This window comes from Cavia porcellus, unplaced genomic scaffold, assembly GCF_034190915.1.
Source record: "Cavia porcellus strain 051 isolate PalLab524CR breed Dunkin Hartley unplaced genomic scaffold, mCavPor4.1 scaffold_30, whole genome shotgun sequence".
Taxonomy (NCBI): Eukaryota; Metazoa; Chordata; class Mammalia; order Rodentia; family Caviidae; genus Cavia; species Cavia porcellus.
The window spans coordinates 45,631,117-45,647,885 of NW_026947513.1; the positions used below are offsets into that span (position 1 = coordinate 45,631,117).

Here is a 16,769-nt window from a genome sequence, read left to right on the forward strand (position 1 = left end):
AATAGCTCTCTACAATAAGCAAATTATTTTCAAACACTTATGACACACAGTGAAAATAAATAATTATAAATCATCACCTGTCTTCAACCTGCTTTACAGTCAAAACTAGTGATTACAGCATTTAATGTTTAATTTTTTAAACATGTTTTTTCTATTTTAAAGAGAAAAATCAAGAAGCAAAGAGACAATTAAAAAAAACAAAAACAAAATGATGGCAATAAAAAAAACAATGGCAATATAGGATTTCAAAACAACATGATAGAAATTTAACAATGGGTGTTATATTGCAGACTGTTATCCTCAAAGTAATTGCTCAGGCTACCAAATAGAAGCATGCAAGATTGATCAAACAATAAAAATTTCCCTTTGAGTAATTTCTTTCCCTTTTACTGTATCTATTGTAACTTTTGTATTTACTCTTTCAATTTCTTACACTAATGAGACAATATGGTATTTACACATGTAAATCTGATTTACTTCACTTATGAGCATGGTTTCTAATTGCATCCATTTACCTACATAAGCCTAAGTTTATCATTCTTTATGTCTGAGTAGTATTCTATTATGTAAAAAATACCACATCTTTTTATCCATTCCTCAGTTGATGGGCATTTTAAATTAACTTTATTGGTATGCTTTTTTATTTTGAAGATAATAAAACTCAACAAAACAAAACAGAATAAATCCACTCAAAACAAAATTAGTACAGAACTTCAAGGCAGAATAATAGGAAATCAACAAAGGCTCCCACAGTATATCCAATTATCCTCATAATAGTTGTCCATTCCACCAAACATAGCAAAATCAAATCAAACCAAACAGAATAAAACCAACCAAAACAGGACATTGAATAAAGCAAACAATAAATTGGACCAAAACAAAACAAAGAGAACAATATTGGATTTCAAAAACAAGACAGAAAAAAATCCCCCATATTTGCTATATTGCATACTGTCATCTTCCCAGCAGATGCTTCAGCACCAGCCCCCAATCCTGCAAAGTCAACCAGCAGTAAAAGCGTTCAGTCGCTTTTTGTATTTCAGTTGCTGTCCACTCAGCCTGGCCTCTGAACCAGCCGGTTGCTGTGGGAGGAGACAGTCTTCCTTCTCACCCAGTGCACTGTAGTCTCAAAGGAGGCTTATCTAGCTTCTGGCTTCTTGGGCCAGGCACGAGTTGCTTGTGTGGCTTACTGTAGGAGGGCTGATTGGCTTCTTCTTGATGGACTCCTCCCAGACCGGGATGGCTTTCGCAGACTCACAGGAGGTGCCTTCTGACTTCCGGCTTCCTGGACCCCACGTGGCTTACTTGCACAGCTCACGGGAGGGGCTGATTGGCTTCCAGTACACTTTTGATACACACAGTGATCACATTCATTATAGGGAATTGGCACCTGTATATAATATACCTTAATTCTTTTTTTCCCATTCCCCTCCCTCCTTAAACATGCAGTGAAATGTTTAATGTAAAAGTTTAGTGAGAATGGTGTTATTGTCTTTATTTTATTTCTTTTCAATTTTATTTTCATTAGTCCATGTTTCCAACCCTTCCTCTCTTCCTTATTTACAAAGCCATGTTTCCATTCTTTTCTATTCTCTTTTGCTCCTCTTCCCCCTCCTCTTCCCTTGTTCCTGTTTAATTTTGCTATATCTGAGTGGAAAAAGGCACTGATGAAAGTAATTACTAAAATAGACCTTGCTCCATCTGTCTAAAAAGTAGGATTTAATCTGATTTAAATTTATAGCTTAGACCATTGCAGTTTGGGATTGGAAGGGGGTAGAACAATTGATCCCCGGAAAGGGAAATTATGGATCTGGTTAATAACATCTCTTCCTGCCTGTTTTTGGTTCCATCAGTCTGGAAAAATCTAAATATGCACCCATGAAATACATTCTCCATGTTAAGTTGTTCAGGTGATTAAAGATTTAATAGGAGTTAAGGGTTTATCACGTATAGTGTCTTAGATTTGCAGAATCTGAATAATATATGTATGAACTGTGAAGTTTTTCATTCCAGCTGAGAGTAAATTAGGACTCAGTCTCTCATAAATATTTTTCCATTAATGTTAATAATTTTAAATGTCATGAAGTGGCTTCCTTGATAATACCTATCCAAAAAACCTAGAGCCTTTCTTTTCTTATCTATAATTATAAGAGTAAAAGTCCCATCATAGCTAACAGGCAAGGTCAGTATGACAAATTAAATAATCCATGAAGATGCTTTGCCAGCTCCAAACCACTATAGAAATTCATTTTTTTTTTTATTTTCAAAGTCTTTCAAACCAGTTGAGGCTACCTGTCCTTCCAGCCCCACACCTTCCTCCCTAAAGTGCCACATATGTATCTCCGTGATATGGAAACACACTGCACTCTACGGACTGCAGGTGTAAGATCACCATCGGGACCATCGTCCCCCTGAGAGGTGCTGTCCTGTGAGACCTGCACACCTTCCAAGGGCCACAGGAACATAAGTGGCTTCAGGGCTCAGTTTCCAGCCTCCACTTAACGCACGTAGTTTCCTGTAATTTACTGCTGACAGCATGTTCTCCTTTTCCCCGACTTTCACAGAGATACACTCCTTGCCATCTTATCAAAAAAAAAAATAAATAGACTTTGTTTCATCTCTCACAGATCTTACTGTGGAAGTTGCTTTGGACTAGAAACCCTCAAGGACACAAAACAAAAGAAATTAAAATATTGATTGCTGGTGTTAGAATAAAAAGGACCCTTTGCAACTCAGGTAGTTCTTAGGTCTCAGTTTTCAACAAAATTAAACAAGGAGCTGATGAAATTATCAGTTTACTAAGTGGTTAAAATAATTTTGATGGATGGAAGTGGAGACAATCATGTTAAGTAAACTAAGCCAGACTCAGAAAGTCAAACATCACAATTTCCCCTGATAGGAGGAATTTAGGAATAAAAGAGAGAGTGAAACAGGAAAGGAGCTGAAAAAATATTAGCAAAGATGAAGGGTGATGGATAGCACTTGAGGCAGTGCTGAGCAGTTTTAGAATTAGTCAATTGGCCTTTCCACATAAACTTAAGAGTCTGTCCCAGACCTGGGTGATTTGCCCGAAGATCCATCAGCTGGCTGCAAAACATAGAATTCTTTACACCAACAGTCATAATGGAGACCTGTAGTGGCCTGTGACACTGTGACACCACTGAAGGCAAGGTAAGGCCACAGCTGAGGGCACTAACTTACTTAGAATTCAAAGGACCTAAATGTCAATCTCAGAACTAAGAGGGTCCTCTTCGTTAGCAAACTTACCAGCTGGAGTGTTTTGGTTCTGACTTCTCAAGGCCTGCCTCATTTGCACACACCCTTTGCCTCAGAGCTGCCCACCGCTTTCCTGCACCCACCTTATAAGTTAAAGACCCCGTAAATACTGATAGTCCAGCGAAGACTTTGCCTTAGCTTTAAGAATGCTCTGAGCTTCCTAGATCTTCACAAACCATGTAGCTTCATCTTTTTTATTTGATCCTTCACCGTAAACTCATCCATAAGATTAGGAGACTGATCAGCTTCCCATAGAAGAGGTTAGGGGAAAGAAGGGAAAGAGATTACTAGTGGTAGAGGAATGATCAAAATATGTCATATGTGTATATGACTATGTCAAAACAAAGCCTTTAGTCTGTGTAACTAATATGTACTACTTAAAATTTAACTTTGATGATGGAAATTAAAACTAAGAAATTTAAATGATTTAGTTATAAATTCATTTTAAAATATTAATGGTAGATTGATTACACATTGATATGCATACCATAATAGATATTTTACATGAAAATAGCTTCATTTTTAAAATGCAGTGAAATGTTTAATGTAAAAATTTAGTGAGAATAGTGTTATCGTCTTTATGTTATTTCTTTTCAGTTTTATTTTCGTTACTCTATGTTCCGTTAGTCCATGTTTGCAATGCATAAGGACTACACTCATCGTGGCAAATTGATACCTGTACAGAACTCACCTTAATTCTTCCTCTTCTCTCCCTCCAGTTCCTTCCATCTTGATATCCCTGAAATCTCTTTCACATTTGACTCATTAAATTCTCAGACCTGCTTCTGCCTTCACTCTATATCTGTCACAATATCACATAATGATGCTATAAAATTGTTCTGTATACTCTTGGGAAGACAATGAAAAAAAGAAAATAAGTTTTTGATATTTAAAACCAGCATTCCTTTGCTGACCCATCCAAAGGATCCAGGAGCTTTCGGAGCAAACTGTGAGAAGAGCTTTGAGCAATGTCACATGGACCTATCTTTATCCCATTCCCGGACTGACACTGAAAATCACTCTCTGTTATGTCTGTGGCTTAAAATACAAACATTTAATTGTTTATTATGCTGCTATACTAATGTGTCCCAGAATGCAGTAATTTCCATAAAATCAGTTTCATGCAATTCCTACCAAAAATGAAATACAAACTACCACAAGTGCATAATTACAGACTGACAGAGACTTTCCTGTTAAATCAGACCTTTGCTTCCAATTTCCTGTTCTGATAACTGGTAGGATTTCCCACAGATGAGTTTCTGGCCTCAAACAGTATAGACTTTCTTCCTTCTATTAACCACATAACCACCTATGTCTGCTACCAGATACCCAAAGGCACAGTGGTACTATGATGCCAGTTCTGCCTTTTGCTTTCATGTCCTTATATTTGGTGCTTTGAAACTTTGAATGTTTCTGGGAGCCTCTTCAAAAATGGAACAATCATAACTATTCCCAAATTATAAAAATATATCTCACTAAACTCAAACGAAATATATTCTCAATCTAATATTTCTTGATAGAACCTGAAAATTCCTATAACCAGACCTTTGCAATCTGAGACACGACAAGATATGACAAAAGGAAAGTCAGTGGAAAGAGACAGTGATCGAGATGTCTACAAAATTAGAGGATCCTGGAAAACCACTGCCAGCATCATCCCTAGGGCTTTACAAGGGCCTAATACAACCAAGGGACCCTGAAACTTCATTATTTGATGATTCATATGTCCATCTCTTCTTCCTCCAGTTTACAGTTCAAAACAATCTATTTGTCCTCCTTCCTTCCTTCCTTACTCTGCATTGTGTTTTATTTTTTTATAGCAATCCCATTTGTGTCCTCACGAGGTGACAATAAGGTCACAACAAAATGTACCATTTTCTAAAGAACAAATTCTGCTTTGAGTACCAAAAAAAAAAAGAAACGCAAAACAGCGTATGTTGTGGCCATAATATGTGGAAAGTGTAAATTATGTTTGGAAAACTGAATCCTATGTACACTCTTGACATAAAAACCCTGATAAAGTGATGGTACCCAGAAAGTAGCTACAAGCCCCATTTGTAATTTTAAATTTTCTTGTTGCCACATGAAAAAGATAAAAAGTATCTGAACTTGCTTCTTACTAAATTTTTAAATCTAACGTGAGGGGACAGGAATAAAGCTCAGCGGTGCAGCACCTGCCTGGCAACGTGAAGTCCTGAATTGGATTCCCAGTACTTATGGAACAAAAAGCTTAATGTGAATTTTCATTTACATCCGATTTGAACCAGCAGCATTTCAGAAGCCACACGTGGCTCGTGGCTGCTGTACTGAAGAACAAAGATAGAGATTTAAGGAAGAAAAGCCCACAAGGTTAAAATCAGAGACTGGAAAGAAACACACTAGTGAAACTGCATAGCTCTGATGACAGAAGGCAAAGCTCAAAATTAATGGACAGATATTTTATTTTCATGAACAGAAAGCTCACCAGTGTCCAGATGTCAATCTTTTCCAATTTGGTCTACAGATGCAATGACATCCTTGCTCAGAAGCCTGACAAAGCATGCTGTGGATCTCAGACACTAATCCTAGAATCTTTATGAAAAAACAGAAGACTCGGAAGAGTCAACACAATATTGATATTACAGTACCCAACCTCAACACTGACTATAAGATTCAGTAATAATTACTCAGAATCATGTGTCATCAAGGAATTGAAAATTTCAACAAGACACCATTCCACACATACTGCAATCACTAAAATCCACAATATAGACAACACCAAATACGGATACCAGCAAGCACGTGGTGCAGCAGAATTCTCATTCATCACTGGTGAGAGTACAGTACAGTACAGCTGCTTTGGAAGGCAAATTGGCAGTTTCTTAGACAACTCTACACGCTCAGCCGTATAACCCAACAGATATATTCCTAGTCATTTTACCCAAATGAGTTGGAAACTTATGTTCACACACACAATCTATATAATAATTAGAGGCTTTACCATAAATGCCAAGACTTGAAATAACCAAGACCCTACTCACAGATGAATATAGTAGATGTAAAAGCTGGAGTATATTCAGACAATAGAACTATTATTCAGTGATGAAGAAAAACGAGCCATCCAGCTGTAAAGAGATATGAAGTACATGAAAGTGCCTAGTAAGTGAAAGAAGTCAATCATAAAAAAAGTTGCATAGTGTAGGATTCTAGCTAGAAAACATCTGGAAAAACATAAATATGAAGATATAAAATCTGTGATTGCCAGAGGTTCAGAAAAAAAAAAGATTATGAAAAGAATTAGAAGTAGAAAAAGGGGATTTTTTTAGGGCAATAAACTTTTTTGTATGACATTATACAGGTGGATACATGCCAATGCACAATGCCAAAAATTTTAAGGACACAGCACAGAAAATGAACCCAGATGCAAACTGTGCACTTAGTTAACAACAACTACCAATACTGGATGGCCAACTCTATCAAAGTAAAATAGTGATAGTGGAATAGACTGGGAAGGACAGAGGGCAAATGGAAAATCTATACTTTTGCCTCAATTTTTAAATAAATTCATAGTTGCTTTAAAAATATTTTTTAAAACACACACAATTATCAATAGCTGGCATTTTAAAGTATTAACCCACCATGTTTGCTAACTTGTAGGATAAGCTAGAAACACCTTCCCCTAGCAGTTCTGAGTCAGAAAAACTATGAGCAGAGAGTGCAGGAGCCAAGAAAAAGGAGCAACACAAGGGAGGAGGTACTGCTAGAAATAGACTAGGTCTCCCATCTGATAGTCAACCAGAAGCGCAAGCACAGGATGGAAGATGATTCAAGCTGATGCTCTGGAGAAATCGGTGAAATCATTCACAAGATTAGATGGTACAAAGAAAACGTAAGTAGAATCTTTAATAATAACTAAAAACTAAAACAAGGAGGCGTGTACACTGCGCAAAGTAATCCATGACAGAACACAGAACACACGGCAGCAGCCCCCGACTTCAGCATGGAAAGGAAACTAACAAGTGTGAGTTAAACTTCCCCCAAATGCATCACTTCAGCAAGACATTGCACACCAGAGTGTCCCAACCAGTGCTATATTTTTGTTCCATCTAGAATCTATTAAACATTTTTAAAGTCTATTATTTTATTAGGGTCTGTATTTTAAAGAGTCCGCTATTTTATTTCACAATTGCTACTCAACTGCAAACAGAATGATTGAAGAAGCATAGAAGAAAGTTAGCACAGATTGGGGTCACTTTTCCTGGGGACATTCTCTTAGCCTTTCTAGATAGACAGCCACCACTGGTAGTAGAGGCACATTTATGCTGCGAATTATATTTTCAATTTTCTGGGTAGCCACCCAGACATACACCTACACTGCTGTGGATTTTTGCTATAACCCTAACCTGATCTACATTCTTTGGTTCTTTAATCATGACTAATCAAATATTAATCTGATTTGTTTCATAATTCTATTTATTAACACTTTCACATCTAGAACTTCCACTTTGCTTTTTTTTTTTTGAAATCTATAATACCCAGTTTTATATTTCCAGTTCCCTGTTAATTTTTTCAAGATTTGCTTTCAACTACTTGAATACAGCCTTAGTTTTCTTTAAACAAAATATAACCCTAACTATCCTGATTCCACATGGCTCTTCTTTCTGCATGGGTCAGTTTTTCTCATTCTTCCTCATGAAATCTTGCCTCCTATTGCATTATTACCCTTGATAATTTTTTAATTTTCTAAAGTTTTTAAAAATTTTTGTAGGAGTAATTAATTTTTATAGAAGTAATTAGGTCCAGGGGATATTCTTATTTATTTATGCTGGCAGCCAAAAGGAACAATAATCTGAATCACACTAATCCAAATCTAAAATCTGAGATTCTTTCAGGGATACTCAGATAGCAGTCAGGCCACAATTCCAAAGAGAGATGATTTATTTCTGTTTACGATTCCTGGGTCCTTGTCTAAAGCAAGTTGAGGTTTTTCAATACTTCCACTTTGGGTGGGCCTTCCAATCAAGACTTCTATCCTCTCCCCTCTTCTGATCCAGGAATCCTCACTATATCATCTGTTCAGTGCCATTAAGATTCTTTTACTGTGCCATCCACCTTTTTAGCTGATTTAAGCAATGAAATGAAAATTAGTCCATACTATTCCACATACCGTTAACAGAACCCAAAGTCCATTCATGGCCTTTGCTCCTCTTTCCACAATATCTGTTAGAGGGAAAAGTCTGTTACCAATCTCTCAAAGAGATTGCAGGTTCCAGGACCAATGGCTCCCTGAAATTAAGAATGGAAAGACTCAGCCCATCGCTTTCCAATCTGTGGCTGAGCTGCAAACTCTGACAAGGCAGGAACATCACTTTAACATCACTTTACGATGCATCACATCACCCTACAACAAATATGAAGTAATTATTCCTTACAAATGCATCAGAAGCTCAGGAACAGTGGTGCATGCCTGTAATGCCAGGGCTTCAGAGGCTAAGGAGGTGGATCACTGTGAGTTCAATGCCACCCTACGCTACATAGTGATTTCAAGGCCAGCTTGAATGCAAAAAACAAATAAACAAAAATACATATGGAATTCTTAAACTTCAACATTAACAGTCCCTTCCTGTTGTTGTTTTATTTTGTTTTTATTTTTTGATACTGGGATCAAACTCAGGACCTCACACTTGCCAGGCAGATGCTTCCACTCCTTTCCTATTCAACGAAGGAAAAATTAACAAGAATTTGACATGGAGAAAGTGATGTGTGTGTGTGTGTGTGTGTGTGTGTGTGTGTGTTCATACGTGCAACTAGATTCCAGAAAATTCCAGTCATTCTGCTTACTTTGAATACGTATAAATCTTTTTCATTTGAAAAGTAAAACAATTGTCAGGACTGTATTATTTTTTAAAATTTATTTATTTTTAATTGGTAAGTAAAAATTGTATGTATTTGATGTAGTCAACATGTTTTAAAATATGCACACATTGTGAAATAGCTAAATTGAGTTCATAAAGATATGTATTAGTTGGACTGGGGATTTAGGTCAGCACATAAGCCCCTGCCTTGCAAGTGCACAGTCGTGAATTCGATCCCCAGTACCAAAAAAAAAAAGGTATGTAGTAATTTACCTACGCATCATCAATCATTTGTGATGAGGTGTGAAATCTGGTCTGCAGTGTGACAATTTGGGGTTTTTCTTGCATCCCTCCCCCCTTGCCACAACATAGTGAGTACCAAGAGTTCCAGAGGGAGGCTTGTGAAAAGAAAACGAAGACAGATGAGAACATTAACATCAAACACGAAGCAAACTCAGAAATGGTCTGGATGGGCAGCATCAAAGTCCTCCCTGGCTCCTGGTCCTTCTGTCTGTCAGCCAGCCAGTGTGGACCCAGAGAGGCACAATCACCTGCTCTGGAAATTCGGGTACCAGAAGAAAGACAAGACCATGGAAAAGACATGACTCCAGAGGAAAGGGTATTTTTCTCCTAAACGTATAAAATAAAACATAAACTTCAATTTCCGGGGTAATGGAAGAACTCGTGTCCAGGAATACCTGGTGAGGATGCAGAACTGCACCTGTGAGGACTGGGGGCTCCAGGTGGGGTCTTAACATGGGTGTGTGTTGCGCTCTGCAGGGCTCTGTGAGTGCACATGTGCATGCGTGTGTGCACGTAACTGTGCATGTAAGCAAGTGTGGATGTGTGTGCATGTGTGCATACACGTGTGTGCAGGTGTGTGCACATGTGTGTTTAATCAGCTTCTGTGAGATTACGTAATTGTGCACTGGCTCTCCTCACGCTCTTCCACCCACAAGCATGTCACTAGGCCTACTGAGGGGGAAAATCCACGTGCCCCAGTCAGTACCAACACATTTCCTTGGCAGGACTCAAGTCAGACCTCATGTCAGCAAGCTTCAGTGGGTTAATCCCATCATTACCCCCTCCACGCCCGTCTACACCACAGGCTGTAATTGTCGTCTCCTTTGCTTTTCAGAAGAGTTTCCCCAGACTAAAGGAAGCTAGTAAAGCCAATGTGATCTTCAGAAACCTGCTTAGGGAATCTTTCACACCACGCTAAGTAAGTAGCTACTTGATGAGTCTGCTCGAAGTTCTGAGTTTATAGTCTTGCATTTGATAAAATACCAGTCTTTCTAGCTATGACAACAGTAAGCACATTCAACACTTGTTAAAATCTTGACAAATTAGTCTTAAGTGTTTTTAAAAAGCAGACATACTACAGAGCATACACGTGACATACTGGAAATACACATGTGACATACTTAAAAATGAAGTCATCTTCCCTTCCATTTGTCTTTCTGCACTTTTTGGTTAATGATTCCATGACACCAAAATTCATTACCATCACAAATCTTTATGCGTTCCTCTTTACCTTCCCAACACATAGACAACAATCTGCTCCACCTCGGTGTCAACACCCTGAAAGCTAAAAAGACTATTAAATGAGATTAGCTATTTAGAAAATACTTAGCAAAATGTTCTGACCTAGGGTAAAAATAAAGCCAAGTTATTCTTTATTGCATTGTATTACCCTGTTTTCCGGTCTACCAGGGCAAGAGAAATTGATTTTTCACATTTGTTTTCCAAAAGTATACGAAAGTTTCAGAGAAACAAGAAAAAGCAAGTACCAGCTAACAACTGGCTCAGAAACATCCCATCTCAGCACAATCTGCAATGCTGGTGCTAAAAATTACCCTGTCTCACAGGAACAGAGCAAGGCATGAATTTAAAACTACTTTTGAGACCCTAATGGTAAATGAAATAAACACAAGCTTCAGTACTGCGTGGTTTCTTTTATAGGAGAAACCCAAATTATAAATAAAAATCAAAATAAACGATAGCTAGCAGAAAGTAAGAGGCTGTATCTTTCTCAGAGGGGAAGACGATCAAGAGATGGGAATTTTTAAAAAAGGAACTGAGATGCATTATATACATTTACCAACTCTTCACACAGAATGCAAACATTAGGTAATGCAGACAGGCACTAGTAAAATAAAAGAAATTTAAGACTTCTTTGCAAACTATAAAGAAATATATAATCATAATTTCCGTTCTCTTTGTTAACTACAAAGTGAAAATAAACTAGTTGGACTGCATGATCACTCTAAAATGAAACTATTTGTTGTGAGGGGAAGTTTCAGGAATATCTATTCAAGAAAGATTCCACAGAAAATATGATTTTGATCTTACAGAAATAATATTTTGCAGATTTCCTGACAGTAAAAGTGTGGCCATTTACAACTAAATTCTTTCTTTATACAAGGAAATCCCAATTATATTCATATCTTTATTTCTTTTTCATAGATAATGTTAAAGTTTTAACCATATGTTAAGAATTGAATCAAGATGAAGAGGAATAAACTTTTTTTGTAATGTAGGTGTTCATGTTCTAAAATTTTATTTGGAAACAATTTTAGACTAACAGAAGCACTGGAAAAATATTACAGCACATTTCCATATATTTTTCGAAGCACTGGAAAAATACTACAGCATATTTCCATATATTTTTCAACCCATTTACCATGATGTAACATCTCACATAATCATGACACAATTATCAAAACTACGAAGTTCACATGAGCACAGTTCTGTGAAGTAAACAGCATACTCCAGTTTTCCCAGTTTTTGAGTACTGTTATTTGTTTGAGTCCCACACTTTTCTACCTGCCTTGTCTCTCCTCTAGTGTACCCAATTAGTTAGCCCACTGGTTTGCTTATTTTTAGCAACACTGAAACTTTTGAAGACTGTGGGTCACGCATTTGATAGGTTATCCCTCAATTTAGATATATCTGCTACCCTCCTGTGATTGTACTGAAGCTGTAGGTTTTGTTTGTTTGTTTGTTTTACCGGTACTGGGGATCGAACTCATGACCACGCGCTTGCAAGGCAGGCGCTTATGCCACTGAGCTAAATCCCCAGCCCCTGAAGCTGTAGATTTTGAGGATGATATCACAGAGGTAAGGTCCCCTTCTCAGTAGAGCATTTAGGGCTAAATGGTATCAGTAAGTCTTATTATTCATGATAGTGCAGTGGCACCTGCTAGGTTTCTCTGATGCTTACTATTTTTCTCTTGGGAAATAAATATTTCAGAGAGATAATTTATTCTATGAAAATATCCTAGTTTAGACAACTAATTTTGGCATTTGTCCATGACTCTTGTCTGAAGCAATAAAACTGTGATGCCCTGATGGTGGCTTTCTATCTATCTCATCCCTTCTGCATCTATAAATTGGAAATCTTCTGTAAAGAAAAGTTGTCCCTTTCCCCCATAGACTTTATGATTCTTTTTATTTTTCAACAATCCTGTTCTGTTTTTCTCATTGTTTATGATCCAAATGCCCTAACGACTTTACAGAGTTATTGTGGAAATTATGTGATATATATATATACACACTGTAAGCACTCATTAGCTGGCCCTCCCAGTCCTTCTACAACTCAGTACCCTCATGAACAGGATGTGTTAGTCATCCAGTTAGCACCCAACCAACCATAACCAGTACAACTTTTTATTGTTAGTTAATTTTGCATGTGTGCTACCATATCAAATAAATATGAACAAACATATGAGTCTGTTGTATGGCCCCACAGATTTATAGCACGAATGTATATCATACATAGGAACAATCAGAAAATGTACTGAAGGAATGGGCAACTGAGTGTTTGATTGACGCTAAGAGGAAAAACAAATGCTACAAACCCTAACTAAGGATCAACCTAACATTTTCCTCTGTTCAAGATATCGCCTTGTCCCCCTTTTTTGTATCATTTGCTTCTAGATAGGTTTAAATTTCAACATCAGCAGCCCTACATTCACAGGTCAATTGATGTCCCATTTTAAAGCTGTTTTTCATATTTTTGAACATATGAGAACATAGCCTTTTCTAAGGAAGACAAAGAATGGGAATGTACAATTTAAATGAAGAGTTACACATGAAAAATAAGTATGTAGAGGGAAATTTATCTTAACATGTGAGCTTTTGCAAGCTCTAATAAAAACAATCTATCTCAGTGCTTCTCAAACATGAACATGTGTTCCAATTATGGAAGGACCTTGTTAAACATTTTATCCTGATCAATGAGAAAAAGGAACAGAGCTTCTGCATTTCTCATAATCTACATGATAGGAATCCTACCCTACCTGGCACACTCAAAATCTTCAGACTATCTGTTGCCTGGAAATGAGTGCTAATCAAAATTGGTGTGTGTTACATGACACAAATTCTGCTAGGGATCAGCACGACTTTCTGGAAAGAAGTTTGGGTGTGTAGCTTATTCAGAGCTTCTTAACACCGTGTTTACTAAACTTTATAAAGATCCATGCTCGGTTCCTATTCCAGGTTAACTAATCATGATCTTTAGGGCTGGACCCCAGTAATGAGCATGTTCTTTCTTTTTTTTTTTTTTTAAATTTTGAAGAGGATAAAACAGAATAAAACCAAACAAAACAAACGAGTGTAAAAGATACAGGACTTCAAAACATTATAAAATCAACAATAGTTACGATAATGCCTTCTGATGTCTTTAAATAGCTGCAGGTAACTTCAAACATATGAAAAATCAAACAGAACAGAATAGAATACAAACAAAATAAAAACAAGACAATGAATGCAATAAAGGGTTTCAAAACAAGCCTACAGTAAATTCTAAATTGCTACCATAATATATCTTTCTATCTTTGAAATAGCTGCTCCTGCTATCCGATTTGACATAACCAAACAAAACAAAACAGGATAAACCCCCACCCAACAAAACAATGGAAATGATACAGGACTTCCAAAACAAGACCATAGGGAATCAACAATGGCTGCAACCATCAGAAGGAAGTTCCCCCTAGATGTCACACTGCATCCAGCTATCCTCTAAACCTATGATCAGACCACTGACCCTAGACCTGCAATGTCAGTGAAACACCACAGCACCACAGGCATCCAATTGCACTTCACACCCACAGCTGTCTTCCTAGCCTGTGTTTGTCCAATGAACAGGTCACTTACAGTGGGGGTGAGTGGTTGGTACTTCTTGTTTGCCAGCCCACTTGCCAGAAGGGGCTGGGATCTGTCTGTTTCAGTCTGCCAGTGGCCAGCGCATGGCACTCGTTGCCAAACAGGGCTTGCTTGCTGGTGTGGCCTTGTTCTCTCTACCCCCAGTCCACAAATGGCACTGACTCAGCGGGGAGAGGCTGGGGTCTGTCTGTGGTGGCCTGTGCATAGAGTTGGTTCCCAGGCTGGGCTTGCTTGCTGGTGTGGCTTTCATAATAAGCATTTTCAATCAAAAGATAGTGAACATTCTATTGACTAGATACAGTTGGTTATTGGGATAACAAACTACGCAGACACTAAAAATATAACAAGAGATATACTTATGATACAATGTTAACTTTACTCACAAACATGTATAATTGCAATTATTGGTTAATTCAATAGTTTATTTGATGCTAACACATTCTAGGCACTATTCTAAGAGGTGATTGGAATAACTCAGTGAATAATACAAAATCTCATACCTTGAGGAGTTTCTATTCTATATATTATATATCTAAAAGTAAAAGTAAATAAAGCCAAATGTAAGCCAAAGTTAGCTCTAGACGATCTGTATCCTTCCCTTCACATTTTCAATAGTTCCATATTTCAAAAACAATTATTTACACTGTGTCAAGATTAAATTAGTACTGGCTAAGCATGATGGCACATGCCTGTAATCCCAGCACTCAGGGGCTAGGGAAGGAGAGTCTCCACAAGTTCAAGGACAACCTGGGTTACACACTAGGTTCAAGGCTAGCCTGAACTACACAACACGACCTTGTCTAAAACAACAACAAAAAATTAAATTAGCACTACCAAAGTTATCTTTTATTGAAAGATAAACTAAAGCCCTCTTTGCAATTCCAAACTCTTTTCCTTTTTTAATAATTTCATATTATTAGTATATGTTACCCTCACTGTGAGGAATTAATTCTCTGTACTGTTTCCTTTTTAGATGCTTTATATAGCCTCCATCCCCAAGTCACTCTGATCCTAAAATGGATCTGCTGCACCCTCTGCTGGTCAAAAGTATCAGCAAGCACACAGCCAGGAAAGCCAGGAAATGGCAAAAGACAGCTAACATTCTCATCTATTTATCTGTCCCTCTTTTATGCCATCAAAAGACCTTTCATCAATATCCATTATGTGATAGACACAATGATAGGTTTGTAAAACACAAAAAGAAAACACAGTTCCTGTCCTTAAAATCACCGTGTTTTTTTTTTCCAAGAAAGTATCACCGTGTTTTTTTTCCAAGAAAGTATCGAGTCCCAGATTTCTGGAGCCTGGAACTCAAGAAAAAAACACTTCAGCCAAGAAAGGGTGATTAGTATGTCTTCATAATGACCTGTGAGAGTAACTTAGAACACTTATGCAACACTCTGAAACAGTTAAACTTTAGGTTTCCACAAACTATTAACATCTGCAACCGTAAGAGATTCCACACTGAGAAAGATAGGAGCACGGCACATGTATGTAACCCCCACTCGGGAGCAAAAGGATCACAGGTTGAATTCCCACCTGGCAGTCTAGTGAGGCCCATCCTGTCTTGAGATGAAGAGTAAAAAGGAAGCCAGGATAGTGGTGTTCACGCGTTAACCCAGGACTCTGGGAGGCTGGGGCAGGAGAATTGTTAAGTCCAAGCCCAGCCAGGGCAACTAGTAATTTGGTAAGACCTGTCTCGAAATTAAACATAAAATAAATAGAGGCTCAGAGCAGAGTTGAGTGGTGCAGTGCCTCAGAGCTGGATCCTTCTGTAAAGGAGAAGTAATCCAAACCTAGAGAAATTGTAGGTTAAAATGTGTCTGCTGTCTCGGGAAAAATCAGGCACATTCTTGAATCTTGTAATTTAGACATGTTTTAAAGATTTGCATTTGGGGAAGATTACAGAATTTCACAAAACCCAAATTCTGGCAGATGCTCCGTTCTCACCTCCTTCATTACCTGGGCCCTAGTTATCTATTCCACAGGGCAGCAGACACTCCATGTCGGGAAGCTCATCCAGCAGGTGAAACCCTGCAAGTGACGCTCTCACTGCAGCTCAGTGGCAGAGAGTTTGCCACACACATGCAAAGCGCAGGGTTCAACCCTCATATTATCTTTTTTTAAAAATAAACAGTCTGCATATAATTTAACTGTAGTGAGTGAACTCTACCTAACCTAGTCTTCATTTTTTAAATTCACAGTTTCCAAGATCTACTACACAATTTCTGTATCATCCCCTATACCACTTTTTCCACAAATCTCCAATTCCCTACTATCAAAATATACGGCCTTTGACAGAACGTGCATGCAAGCCAGAATATATGCCTCAGTGTGATTTCAAGAAAGAACCTGGGTTCTAGAGGAGTATCTCTCAACACCATCTCATGCAAAACAGGGACTTGACACTCACTTGCATAAGGTCCAATTCTTCTGCAAAAATGTTCTGCTTCCTTATTTCCTCACTTCCACATCTGTAATTTGTCTTGACAT

General features: G+C 37.8%; 1 long non-coding RNA gene across 1 annotated transcript in view; it reads right to left on the bottom strand.

The window, feature by feature from the left end:
• LOC134474042 (uncharacterized) overlaps positions 1-16,769 on the bottom strand; it is a 41,996-nt gene that overhangs the window by 14,741 nt on the left and 10,486 nt on the right. The gene's annotated exons all lie outside the window — the stretch shown is intronic.